We start from the raw sequence: 13,231 nt of genomic DNA, 5'->3' as shown, positions 1-13,231 counted from the left end.
ACCGTCTTTGCATAAATAACCAGTGCCTAGCAACTGGATCCATGGTGTTGGTTGCTTCAGCACCAAGTGACAACATTGATTTAACCCGGAGTAAGTCGTATTTACAGCCTTTCATGGGTCAAAACCACACCAATGGGGAAATCCACAGGGTGCGTAGTGTCATGAGCCACCCAGTGTGGATCCTGGGTTAGAGGTCACAGGGTCACAAGAGTGTGGGGACCACATTGCCCTCGGTCCACACTTTGTTGGGCACTCCTGGGTCAATCAGGATACCTGTCTACACACCGAGCTGCCAGATAAGACACCTCCAGAGGTCCTGCCTCGCCTGCTGAGTTACTCCAGCATTTTGTGTCCATCCAACCTACAATCTATTTTCCTCCCCTGAGCCAACCTACACAAACCTCCAACCCCCTGAACCCCGATCAGTGTCTTCTACCCCTGACCCTGGGATCCACCTCAGCCTTGCCATCACTAACTTTACCAACGATATGTATTCCCTGATCTCCACACTTAATCTATCCACTCCGTAGATGTGCCCAGTCCTGCTCCCTCCCACCCTCTCACTCAGAAGGTCCTGACCGCTCCGACCCCAGTCTGCCACTGCTGAACCACCAGGCTCCAAACCCAACCCCACCCTGAGTGTACAACTACTGCCCTCCCCTACCTCAGCAATGGCAGGTCAACCCTTCCCTTCCTTTCAATCATCTCCCCCCCCCACCCCCCGCAAAGAGACGGAGCCTACCTGAATGATGCCAGCGTCTGTAGGTACTGGACCCAACGCCCCCGCTCTGCCACATTCCAGTGAGGAAGATGACTGAACTTTATTGTCTTCGCTCACAGTGGGAACGTTAATTCCGCTGTGTGGGGATGTTTATGTTAAACTCTATCGTGTATTGTGTTCTTTTTCATTCGCATGGCTGTGTGGTAACTCAAATCTCACTGTACCTATTGGTGCATGTGACAGTAAATGTATCTTGAACTTCCCCAGTCCAGCCCCTGGAGAAGAGGACCAGGAAGTGGGTCACGTGACCATGTCACATCAACATTTTCACACAGATGGTCCCAGTACCAACATAAACCTTCTGATACAGCAGATCCATTAAGGAGCACCAGAAGATATCAAAACTAATCCACTTTGAGAAGTTATGGCAGTATGTAAGTAAAAGTTTATTTTGTTTTAATCTGAGCTGTCAATTTTGTAACATTTTAAACGACAAAACTAAAGATGGGGGGGGGGGGGGGGGGGGTGGTGGGTGTGGCGGTTGGGCATGGCCAATAGAGAGTGTGCTTGTTGGGTTTCTCTCCTATTTTGGCTCCTCTTTCCAATCAGGAACATTTACGGCAGTCATGTCATAGGAGCGCCAACACCTGCTGGAATGCTTCCTTAAAAGTACGAGTTGTGCTGCCCTGGGTCGGATCGTGCAACACAGTGAAACTCCGATCATCCAGCAGAATTCCTGAAGTCCGGCAACTGGCTCGCTTATTAATCCGGAATGTGAGGTACAAACTGCCTTCATTGTACTGGGGACTTTGGCCTTTGTTTTGGTTTTGCACTATATTGAATTTATTGACAACTTATTTTTGTTGTTTATTATGGTATCCACTTTGGTATCTGAGTTTACAGACCTGTTCTGCTGCCGCAAATAAGAATTTCATTGTTTAGTTTAGGGACATAGGCCAATAAAACACTCTTGACCCTTAATTCTTGAACGGCGGCGCAGCGGTAGAGTTGCTGCCTTACAGCGCTTGCAGCGCCGGAGACCCGGGTTCGAACCCGACTATGGGTGCTGTCTGTCCGGAGTTTGTACGTTCTCCCCGTGACCGAGTGGGTTTTCTCCGGAATATTTGGTTTCCTCCAACACTCCAAAAACGTATAGATTTGTAAGTTAGACAAAATTGCCGGAGAAACTCAGCGCGTGCGGCAGCATCTATGGAGCGAAGGAAATAGGCAACGTTTCGGCCCGAAACGTTGCCTGTTTCCTTCGCTCCATAGATGCTGCCGCACCCGCTGAATTTCTCCGGCAATTTTGTCTACCTTCCAGCATCTGCAGTTCCTTCTTGAATAGATTTGTAAGTTAATTGGCTTGGTGTATGTATAAATTGCCCCTAGTGTGTGTAGGATAGTGTTAATGTGCATGGATCGCTGGTCGGTTCGGACTCGGTGGGCCGAAGGGCCTGTTTCCGCACAGTATCTCTAAACTAAACTGGGGAGACCAGAGTGTTTGGGGTTAGGGTCCAGGCTGCGGTCAGTAAAGGGTTAGCATCCAGTAGTCAGGAACGTCGGTATGTTTATGGCTGGGGATGGGGTTTGTATATTTCCTGCTCCCTTGAAACTCATTAGATTCACAGGAAAATTGTGAGATGTGTTTAAAAAGTGAAATGAAGGTGTTTTAATCAGATTAACCGAAGGTAGACACAAAATGCTGGTGTAACTCAGCTGGACAGGCAGCATCTCTGGTGAAAAGGAATAGCTGACACAATCAGAGTAACATTTGATAATCCAGAAAATCTGCAGATCTGTCCCCAGGGTACCGGATTCTTGGTGTTTCAACATACATTGCTGGTCTGGAAACAACTTTCCAACAAGCACAGTGATGCCCTGAAACACTTCAATGTCGAAAAATACCAATGCTCTGGACAGGTTTGTATAAATAATTCTCTATTGGGTTGGTGTAAAACTTGATACCTGTTATAAAAATTATCCAAGCAACCAAGTGAATATGCAGTGCGTTTTATTTTGATATTACTTTTCATTGCAACATCTACAAAACTCCTTGTTTCTCATAAACAGGAAGGTGAAACGAACCTCGTAATTAACTCTCAGCTTGGCGAGGAATGGTTCACTTGGTAACGCCTTCAATTGTACTCCATCTAGACAGCCACCAACCATACCGCTTGAGGTGTCTTGTCAAAGGAAATTATCCCAGATTTATACTGAAGAAGGGTCTCGACCAGAAACGTCACCTATTCCCTTCGCTCCATAGACGCTGCCTCACCCGCTGAGTTTCTCCAGCATTTTTGTCTACCAGATTTATACCTAGTCATCACATTCTGCCAACTGCCAGAAGATCTCCACAATGTTCTTGGGAGGTTTTGTGACTTTGAAGCATTGTGTGCAGTTCTGGTCACCCAGTGTTACAGGATGGGTGCCGAGGCTTTGGAGAGGGTGCAGGTTTACCAGGATGCTGCCAGGATTAGAAAGTATTAGCCATAAGGAGGGGTTGGACAAACTTGGATTGTTTTCTCTGGAGCATCAGTGGTTGAGGGGAGACCTGATTGAAGTATATAAAGTTATGAAGGACATAGAAAGCTTAGACAGTCATAACCAATTCTCAAGGAGGATATGTCAGATACTAGGGGGGGGGGGCATAGTTTTAGGGAGAGGGGCAAAGGAGATGTGCGGCACAAGTTTTTGTTACACAGGGTGATGGGTTCCTGCAACACACTGCCAGGGGTGGTGGTGGAAACAGATACCATATGGAATTTAAGTGGCGTTGAAGCATTGAATCATTGGCTTTTGCATAGGTTCATGGCTATGCTGGGAATGGAGGGATATGGATCATGTGCAGGCTGAGGAGATGAATTTAATTTGACATCATGTTGAGCACAAACATTTTGGGCCAAAGGGCCTGTTTCCTGTGCTGTGCTGCTGTGGTGTTCCATGTTCTATGTTCTATGTCTCCTTTAAGAAATGTCCACCAGCACAATGCCAGTGATTTAGTGGGAGCTGTCTCATCCAAGTCATGTGTTCGTGTATTTTGAACCTGCGTTTCTTGATAAAGGGTTTTAGGAAATTTGAAATGTTGTTTGTGTCAGTAATACTATACTGGATTGACATAGAGCTTACAAATTCCAGTGATACAAGAGATTGAAACATAGAAACATGGAAAGTAGGTGCAGGAGTAGGCCAATCGGCCCATCGAGCCAGCACCTCCATTCAATATGATCATGGCTGATCATCCAGAATCAGTACCCTGTTCCTGCTTTCTCCCCATATCCCTTGAATCCGTTAGCCCTAAGAGCTATATCCAACTCTCTCTTGAATACATCATGCTGGAATCTGGGGGAAAAATCATTAAAAATTCTAGAAATTGGAGCACAAAAATGAGTTTAAATTGAGAGAGTACAGCATATCAAACCTGCCGACCTTTCGAATGAGACATCAGACCCTGTCTGACATCACTGGTGGATATTTAATAATTCTCCTTTAGAGTCATATAGCATGGAAACAGGCCCTTCAGCCTAGCTTGCGCACACTGACCAACATGTCCTATCTGCACTAGTCCCACCTGCCTGTGTTTGGCCCATATACTCCAAACCTGTCTTATCCATGTACCTGTCTAGTTGCCTTTGTATCATGACCAACTTTCACTCCTCAGCCAATGTGACTAAAAGTCAGATTATCAGCTTGTTAATACTTTGTTGTCCGTTGGGACATTGATGGCATGTTCTCTTCACCACTGCACCCTCTGCCATGCACAAGCATCGGTGCACTCACATTGTGCCTCTCTAGAGAACGATTTTTGCTGAACTCTATGCAAAAAGGAATTTCACTGAACCTAGGTACATGTGACAATAACATACCATTGAAAACATTTCTTTGCTTGTCAAGCACTCCAAGTACCTCTTGAGCTGCTCAATGGCGCAGCGGTAGAGTTGCTGCCTTACAGCATCAGAGACCCGGGTTCGATCCTGACTACGGGAGCTTGTCTGTACGGAGTTTGTACGTTCTCCCCGTGACGTGCGTGGGTTTTCTCTGAGATCTACAGTTTCCTCCCACACTCCAAAGACGGACAGGTTTGTAGGTTAATTGGCTTGGTATAATTTTTTTAAAATTGTCCCTAGTGTGTGTAGGGTGGCGGGGATCGCTGGTTGGTGCAGACTCGGTGGGCCGAAGGTGGGCCTGTTCTGTGCTGTATCTCTAAACTAAACTAAAAGACTATGAAGGATGCCATGTAAATGCATGCTCAGTAAAAATTCTGTTACATTTTTCCGTGTGAATCGTGTCTATGTACTGATGCAAGTGGTGCCTTCCTCACACTAAGCCCTGCCACAGAAGGCAATGGTGTTGCAGTTAAGCAGACTTGCCAAGAGCCATTGCCAATAGGTCCCAGTGGATTTGTACATGAACGGAGTTACAGATTGCAAACACTGACCAGGATAACTGGCAGCGTGTTCAGCCTTTAATTGCCGAATTTATCCCCCTTTTAGACTGAATGATGCTTTTCATTGATGTCCACAGCCTCTCCAAAACGCTCTGTTTTTTAAATTGCAGCTTCTAAAAACGAGACAATCAATAAACAAAATGACTCAAATTAATTCTCGGATTCACCCAAGTGTGACTAGTTAAAAGGATGATTATTTTCTCAAGCTCAGCGTATACAGGAGGAATTAGGAAAATAAACCGTTTATTAAATGGTTGTTAACAAGGCTTCTGCGACCAACACTATTTCCACTAAGGTTCTCAGACTTGAGCAGTGGCATTTCAGACAGAAATTCGAAATTTCCAAAAAGGACATCCTTTAATTCTGAGGCTATGACCTCTAGTCCTAGACTCTCCCACTAGTGGAAACATCTTCTCCACATAAACTCTATCCAAGCCTTTCACTATTCTGTATGTTTCAATGAGGTCCCCCGTCATTTGTCTATACTCCAGCGAGTACAAGCCCAGTGCCGCCAAATGCCCATCATCAGTTAACCTAGTCATTCTTGGGATCATTCTTGTAAACCTCCTCTGGACCCTCTCTATGGCCAGCACATTCTTCCTCGGATATGGTGCCCAGATTTGCTCACAATATATAGTGCCCAAATTGTTCACAATTGCTTACATAATCCTACCAAGGATTGAACCAGAGGTTGAAAACCAGCGATATTGACGAACAGTTGTTAATTGACCAGCCAGGTGACATTCACGAGTCACCACTTGGTGTAGGTCACACAGAATGGTGAAATTATTTGGGGAGAATGAAAGCACTCGGTCCACATATTTTCCCCAAATGCGGCAACAACCCCAGAGGTTTGTGATAGCACGAACTCTGTAAACCAGATTTTACACCAGTAGCAGCACTCAATGCCGTCGTAATATTCATCATGAATCTTTTGATTAATGTTTTAATTTCTTGATTAGTTCGGGTGTCAGAGGTTATGGGGAGAAAACAGGAGAATGGGGTTAGGAGGGAGAGATAGATCAGCCATCATTGAATGGCGGAGTAGGCTTGATGGGCCGAATGGCCTAATTCTACTCATATCACTTAATTTTGTTTTTGATTTAATTTTGAAATATTGTTTTCAATGAATTTGTGACACTACGTATTACAATAAGCATGCAAACTCATTAATTGTCTATTTGTATGGTATTTATTCAATTTGGTACATTCCATTTAATTTTTTTCACACGATGAGCATTACTGTCATTTAGTTGCATCAACTCTTTACGATTCCACGGTTTTATCGGCACTATCTGGACTAAATTGCTATTTGAAAGATACAGTAATGGAGAGGGCATGAGGTCAAGGCCAGAACGCTTCGAGCCAAATAAGATTTCTGCCATAAACCAGCATGATTAAGAGATCCAAGACCACCTTAAATTAAAAATATCAGTATAAATAAAAGCGTGACTTATATTTTTGTAAACCGTTTAGTGCAGTGAAATAGCTTGTGACACATTACAGGAGGGCAATCAAGGGGAAATTGACACTTCGCCAAACTAGGCAGGAATTCGAAGGCTTGGATAAATAAGTTGGGTTTAAGGGGTCATTTGGTTGAAGAGAGAGAGAGGTGGAGATGTTTAGAGAGAAAATCTATTAGCTGAATGAATGGCTGAAAGCTTGGTCCTGACTAACTGTATAAGTTTACAATGCATTGAGTATTGAGGAAATGAAAATCAATAGAAGTGCAGTATTTAAAAAATCTGACATGAAAACTGATAATATCAGAAACATTCAGCAGGTCAGGCAAGATCTGTGGAAAGAGAAACAGAATTAACATTCCAGGTTGACAAAAATTATTATAATTTCAGGAGCTCTTTGATCTCTTATAAGCTCTGGGTTTATAGTGAATTTTGCCGTTTGATAGTTAGACTATGGGCAGTTTTGCTATTTTCAAGTAGACACCAGATTTATAGACACAAAATGCTGGAGTAACTCAGCGGGTGAGGCAGCATCTCTGGATAGAATGTTTAAGAAAGAACTGCAGATGCAGGAAAAATCGAAGGTAGACAAAAAAGCTGGAGAAACTCAGCGGGTGAGGCAGCATCTATGGAGCGAAGGAATAGGCCACGTTTCGGGTGAAGAAGGGTGTCGACCTGAAATGTCGCCTATTCCTTCGCTCCATAGATGCTGCTCACCCGCTGAGTGTCTCCAGCTTTTTTGTCCATCTCTGGATAGAAGGCTAGTTTACACTGAATATAGAAGATGTATAGAAGTCTGCTCTTCAGAATGCCCAAAATAATACATTCCGATCAATAATAAATTTTATATTTAATGGGCGCCTTTCATACAAAATCTCAAGGACACCTTACATAGTAAACATATAATCGGAATATAACAATAAGGACATCACAGAGACACAAATTAAAAACAGGATTCAATCCAAAAACAGAAAATCAAAAACACAGTGTGAAGAGGGAGCAGCGGCAACCAAATCGTGCCAGCGTCCACTCTCTCTTCACGGCAGCCATCTTGGACACAGACCTACAAGACTACAAATAGACAAAAAAAATCATCCCCCCACAGTGGATAGCACTGTGGAGGAAGGCACAATGTCCAGTCCCCACCCCATGTTCACCCCAAAGTCAGGCCCAGATCAATGGGTACATCTCTCTCCCAGGAGATTATTTATTTAAGGTTTTTGAGTTTTGGAGGCTTCAGTTAAATACAAATTTGATCACAAAGTTATTTGATGATGTCGCAGGGTTTTAAAATGAATAACAATGGTGGAAAAGCTGTTATGCGTTCAGAATTGGATGCAGTCTCTTTAGTGGCCGATCTAGTGATGTCTCTGTCTGTACTTTCAATCGATTCCTCAGTTGGAAGAAATGGATTAAGAACTACTTTTAGTTTTTCCTTTATGAACCACAAACTAAATGGTAGGAAAATATTTGGAAAGGTCATGGTCCATGAAGCTGATTCCATTAACAGAAAGCACCTACAGATGTGATTAGGGGCATACAGTGACAACGTTATAACCACTTCCTTTATAAAATGACAGGTCTAAATAGAGTACAGTTTGTTTTCAGAAATGGCTCAGTGACCATGAGGGGGTGGGAAGAATGTCTGGTTGCTAGTTTTGGTCTTTGTAAAGTGTCATTTACAACTATAGTTATTGTTGCAACATGGAAAATATGATGCAGCCAGCAGCAGCAATGTAGGATGTTTAATGGTTTTTTTATTTATTGAGGGATAAACATTGCAGCAGTTGAAAAATTGGATGTAAACTTTTTTGTTTGTGTATACTAAGTATTTGAGGCCAGTGTTAGTCCAGTCCCAGAAACATGCATGGCTCCCAGTGTGGTTTTCAGTACTTCACTGTGCAGTGATGTGGCAAGGGCAGCAGTCCCTAAATGCACACACTCTGTGGCAACCTTACAATGGCATCACCCACTACCGCTGCCACAAGGAAGGTAGAAGCTGCTGAACGGTGGGAAAGAGCTCCCATAAGAGCATTCAAGGGCCATGCAAGCCTTGGTGTTAAATGGGATATATGCCACTATTGAGGTCCTTTGTGCCAGGCCATTCACATCGGCCCACCCATACTGGTGGCGCAGCAGGAGAGTTGCTGCATGAGAGAGACTCAGTTTCAATCCTGACAACGGGTGCTGTCTGCACGGAGTTTGTACATTCTCCCCGTGACCGGCGTGGGTTTTCTCCGGGATCGCTGATTTTCTCCCACATTCCAAAGACGTACAGTTTTGTAGGCTAATTGGCTTGGTATAATTGTAAATGATCCCTAGTGTGTGTAGGGTAGCGTTAGTGTGTGGGGATCGCTGGTTGGTGCGGACTCAGTGGGGCAAAGGGCCTGTTTCCGCGCTGCCTCTTTAAACTAAACTAAACACGAGAAGCCTGGCAGAGAGACAGGATTCAGTGGTCTTCTACAAGTGTAGGAATCCCCACTCAACACAGCGATGAAGAGTTGTAGCAAGCCCTACAAGTAATGATCAGGGACTCATAGGTTAGTGTATATTTGGTGGTGCAGGTGGCTCTGTAAGGCATCATATAAGGGTTGTTGCCATCTGGTCTACCCCTCTGTATTCATGGCATGCAATACTGCAGGTGTTTATTGCAGTGTGTTGGGTTCGCTGGGTTTGTGGGCTAATTGACTTGGTAAAGTTGTAAATTGTCCCCAGTGCGTGTAGGACGGTGTTAGTGAGCTGGGATCATTGGTCGGCGCGGATAAAGGGCCTGTTTCTGCGCTGCATCTCTAAACTAAACTATCACCTTTTCCACCACCAACAATGGACCATTGTGGGCTCCACATTTACATTTCCTAGGCCATTGGTGCCGGCTCCAAATGTGTTCTGTATCTTTTCATACCTCTAGTTTCTCTCTCTCCTGACTCTTGCTCTGAAGAAGGGTCTCGTCCCAAAACATCACCCATCCCTTTTCTCCAGAGATGCTGCCTGACCCGCTGAGTTACTCCAGCGTTTTGATCGGGAGCGTCATGGACATGGATGCTATCATTGTAATTTGATGACTGGTGTTTGCAAACTACAGGGCAGCTTTCATCTTTGCAGCTCTTTGTAACTGTGATTATACAATAAAAGCTCCGAATTAAGTGGAAAAAAAGTATCTTGGAAAATCTGAGCTGCAAATACAGGTAGCTCTGCTGTAATGTGATAGGTACGTACCTAAGAAACTTTACCTTTCAGAGAACCGTGTTATACAAACAATTTAGTCAATGGGGAAAAGGGGGATTAGGGGCTAGAGAGTTTCACAATTCTAATAACAGAGTTATTATTTGTTGCACCCAGAGAGTAGCGAATCTGTGGAATTCTCTGCCGCAGAAGGCAGTGGAAACCAATTCACTGGATGTATTCAAGAGAGTTAAATATAGCTCTTAAGGCCAACAGAATCAATGGATATGGGGAGAAAACAGGAACGGGGTGCTGATTTTGGATGATCAGCCATGATCATATTGAAGGGCCGAATGGTCTACTCCCGCACCTAATTTCTATGTTATGTTTCCTGCAGGATTTTCAATAGCAATAAGAAATGGTCTTTTCAATAGCATTCAGTTTATTTTTGGAACTGCAAGCTACAAATACTAAAGGCTGTGTGTCACATTGTTCAGTAGAGTATCAGTGCACAAGTGTCAATAAAAACGATTGCTTGTCAAGTGACTGAAGTGATTCTCTGGTTCCAAATCAAATTTGCTGATAACTAATTTGGCCCACGTAATACAAATAGTGTTCCCTAATTCATCAATTGCGTTGTATCCAACTGACATCATGGAATTGTGTTACAGCAGAACTACCTGTACACTGTTTCAGAGGGGTTGCAAGTAGGATGTGGTGTATTGGGATGTATTTGTCTCCTGATGCCCAAGGTCTCTGACCCAGCCTGTTGTTGCCATAACAATGCATGGGGAATGTCATAGAAACCGATCAAACTGGAAACAGTGGAAGTTCTCGATCGTAGGAGAGTCCACAATCAGGGGTCACAGCCTCAGAAGAGGAAGGAGATGAGGAGAAGGAGATGAGGAGAACATTTAAAACCGAGATGAGGAGAAATGTCTTCACCCAGATAGGGGTCAAGCTGTGGGCTGCTCTACCACAGTGCAGGACAAGTCATTCTATGCACTGAAGGAGATAGATGTACTGCTTAATGCAACAGTGATCATGGGATACAAATAGAAGGCAGGATTAGGTTTTTGACATGGATGGTCAGCCATGATTCTGACGAATGTTGCAGCGGGTCTGAAGGGCTGAAGAGCCGATTCCTGTACCTATTTTCTTGGTATTTGAGCTGCTATGTGAGAGCATTGCAGAAGTTTGAGACGTACCATTAGTTGAAGCGCTCTGTGCACTAGTGAAGGAGTCAGTCAAGAGAATCAAGAGTGTTTAATTGACATATGTACCAAAAATGGAACAATTAAATTCTTACTTGCAGCTGCATAACAGGGTGGTAAGCACTCATAGATAAGTTTTAAAAAATCAATAAATTAAAAAGAACAATATTAATCCCCCAAAAAAAACAGAAGTCCTTGGTGCTATCAATAATAAATTCATCATTTAGTTAGTGTTTGTAGTGTTCAAGAGCCTGATGGTTGTTCTTGAACTTGGAGGTCATGGTTTTCAGACCATCTCCCTGATGGTAGAAGTGAAATGAGCGTGGCCAGGGTTTTGAGGGTCCTTGATACCTGCTCTCACACCAACAAATGTGCTCCTAGCTGTACGGGCATCCAAGGTGGAATAATTACGTTCAGCATGAACAAGAAACCTAAATTGGCAGAGCGCAGTTATGAGAGTATCGTGGCAGTGGATAGATTGCAACGGGTGAAGGGCAAGACTTTGAAGGTAGCTGAGAACAAGGGTGAGAATGTTGAATTCACGACATCATAGAAAGAGTTAAGATGGGATAGTGCAGAAAGGAACTGCAGATGCTGATAAACACAAAGTGCTGGAGTAACTCAGCGGGACAGACAGCATCTCTGGATAGAAGGAATGGGTGACATTTCAGGTCGAGACCCTTCGATTGGCCAGGCATGATACAAATAGAAGGCAGCAGTCGTTTACTCAGAGTAGTGGAATCAAGAACCGGAGGACATAGGTTTCAGGTGAGAGGGGAATGATTTAATAGGAATCTGAGGGGCAACATTTTCACTCAGAGGGTAGTGGATACATGGAAAGAGCTACCAGAGGAAAAAGTTTAGGCACATACTATAACAACATTTATCAGACATTTGGACAGACACATGGATAGTAAATGTTTCGAGAAATTTGGGCCAAACAGAGGTAGGTGGTACGAGTGTAGTTGGGGCATCTTGGTCAGCGTGGGCAAGTTGGGCTGAAGTGCCTGTTTCCATGCTGTATGACTCTATGCCATTGCCTCACAAGGAGCCAATACCAGTCTGGATGGAGAAAGGTAAATGGTGAAGATAGGCACGAAATGCTGGAGTAATTCAGCGGGTCAGGCAGCATCTCGGGAGAAGATGGATGGACGACGTTTCGGGTTGGAACACTTCTTCAGACCCAGAGATTTGGAAATGGTGAACTTGGTAAAATCGGGACATGGGTAAGTAGCTATTTTGTACAACATTGGATTCACGGATAATGAGGTTGAGCAGCCAGGACGCTTGAATTGTCAAGTTTGAGATAAAGGCATGAACGATGTTTTTTGTTAATCTTATGCGAATTATACAGAATTTACAGCACAAAAATCAACTATTCCACTGCACCAGTGTTAATAACCTACACAAGCCTCCTCTCACCATACTGTGTCTTACCCTAAACCTTTTATTTCTTGTCTACCACATATTTATACTGGTTCCTCTGAAATGCATCTGCAGCATTTCCAATGATTTAAGCATGATGCTTGTTTAAAATGTACCCTCAGTTTTAATAATAGCACATGGCAGACCGCTTAAAGAAGGAAACACTAAAGTTTTATGATCTAAATCAATCCTGCAAAAGTCTACAAAGTTCCATATGGTTCAGTCATTACGTTACAGCAGAGAGTTTCACAAGTTAGGCTTTTAAAAAGTTATTACATTGGTGAGATTAATACTCACTTGTTCTTGGGAGTTTAGGCAGATGAATAATTGAACAAGAATATTATTTCACAGGGAGCTCGCAACCCTAACTATAGATTGGTGGAGCAAACACACAATGCTACAACTTGAATTTGGGCAAAATGTATTAGATCGCAAGTGAAGACTGTTCTGGAGCCATTTATCATTAATACCCAGTGCCTGAAGGCAGAGGAAGTATCTTAATCATTCTCGTCTGTTTCCAAATATGATACATTGAGAAATCTTTTGCAGATTTCAACGAGACATCGTACCAAGTTCACGGGGTTGCTGACTCGGCCAAGAATTTATATTGTCCTCGCAGTACAGCAGTTTATTTAAAATAGAGATAGTGGTAAAGATATCGGTAAATGTTCACTTTCTAACGTAATATTCTGTAATTTTAAAAGAAACAAAACAGAGCATTGGAGCTTGCTACTTTCTGTTTGTGTTACATGAGAAGGCTGGTCTATTGCAGGGGAGCTTTGAGGCTCTGCTTATATTTTAA

Source organism: Amblyraja radiata, chromosome 15 (assembly GCF_010909765.2).
Source record: "Amblyraja radiata isolate CabotCenter1 chromosome 15, sAmbRad1.1.pri, whole genome shotgun sequence".
NCBI lineage: Eukaryota > Metazoa > Chordata > Chondrichthyes > Rajiformes > Rajidae > Amblyraja > Amblyraja radiata.
This window is presented reverse-complemented; position numbering follows the sequence as displayed.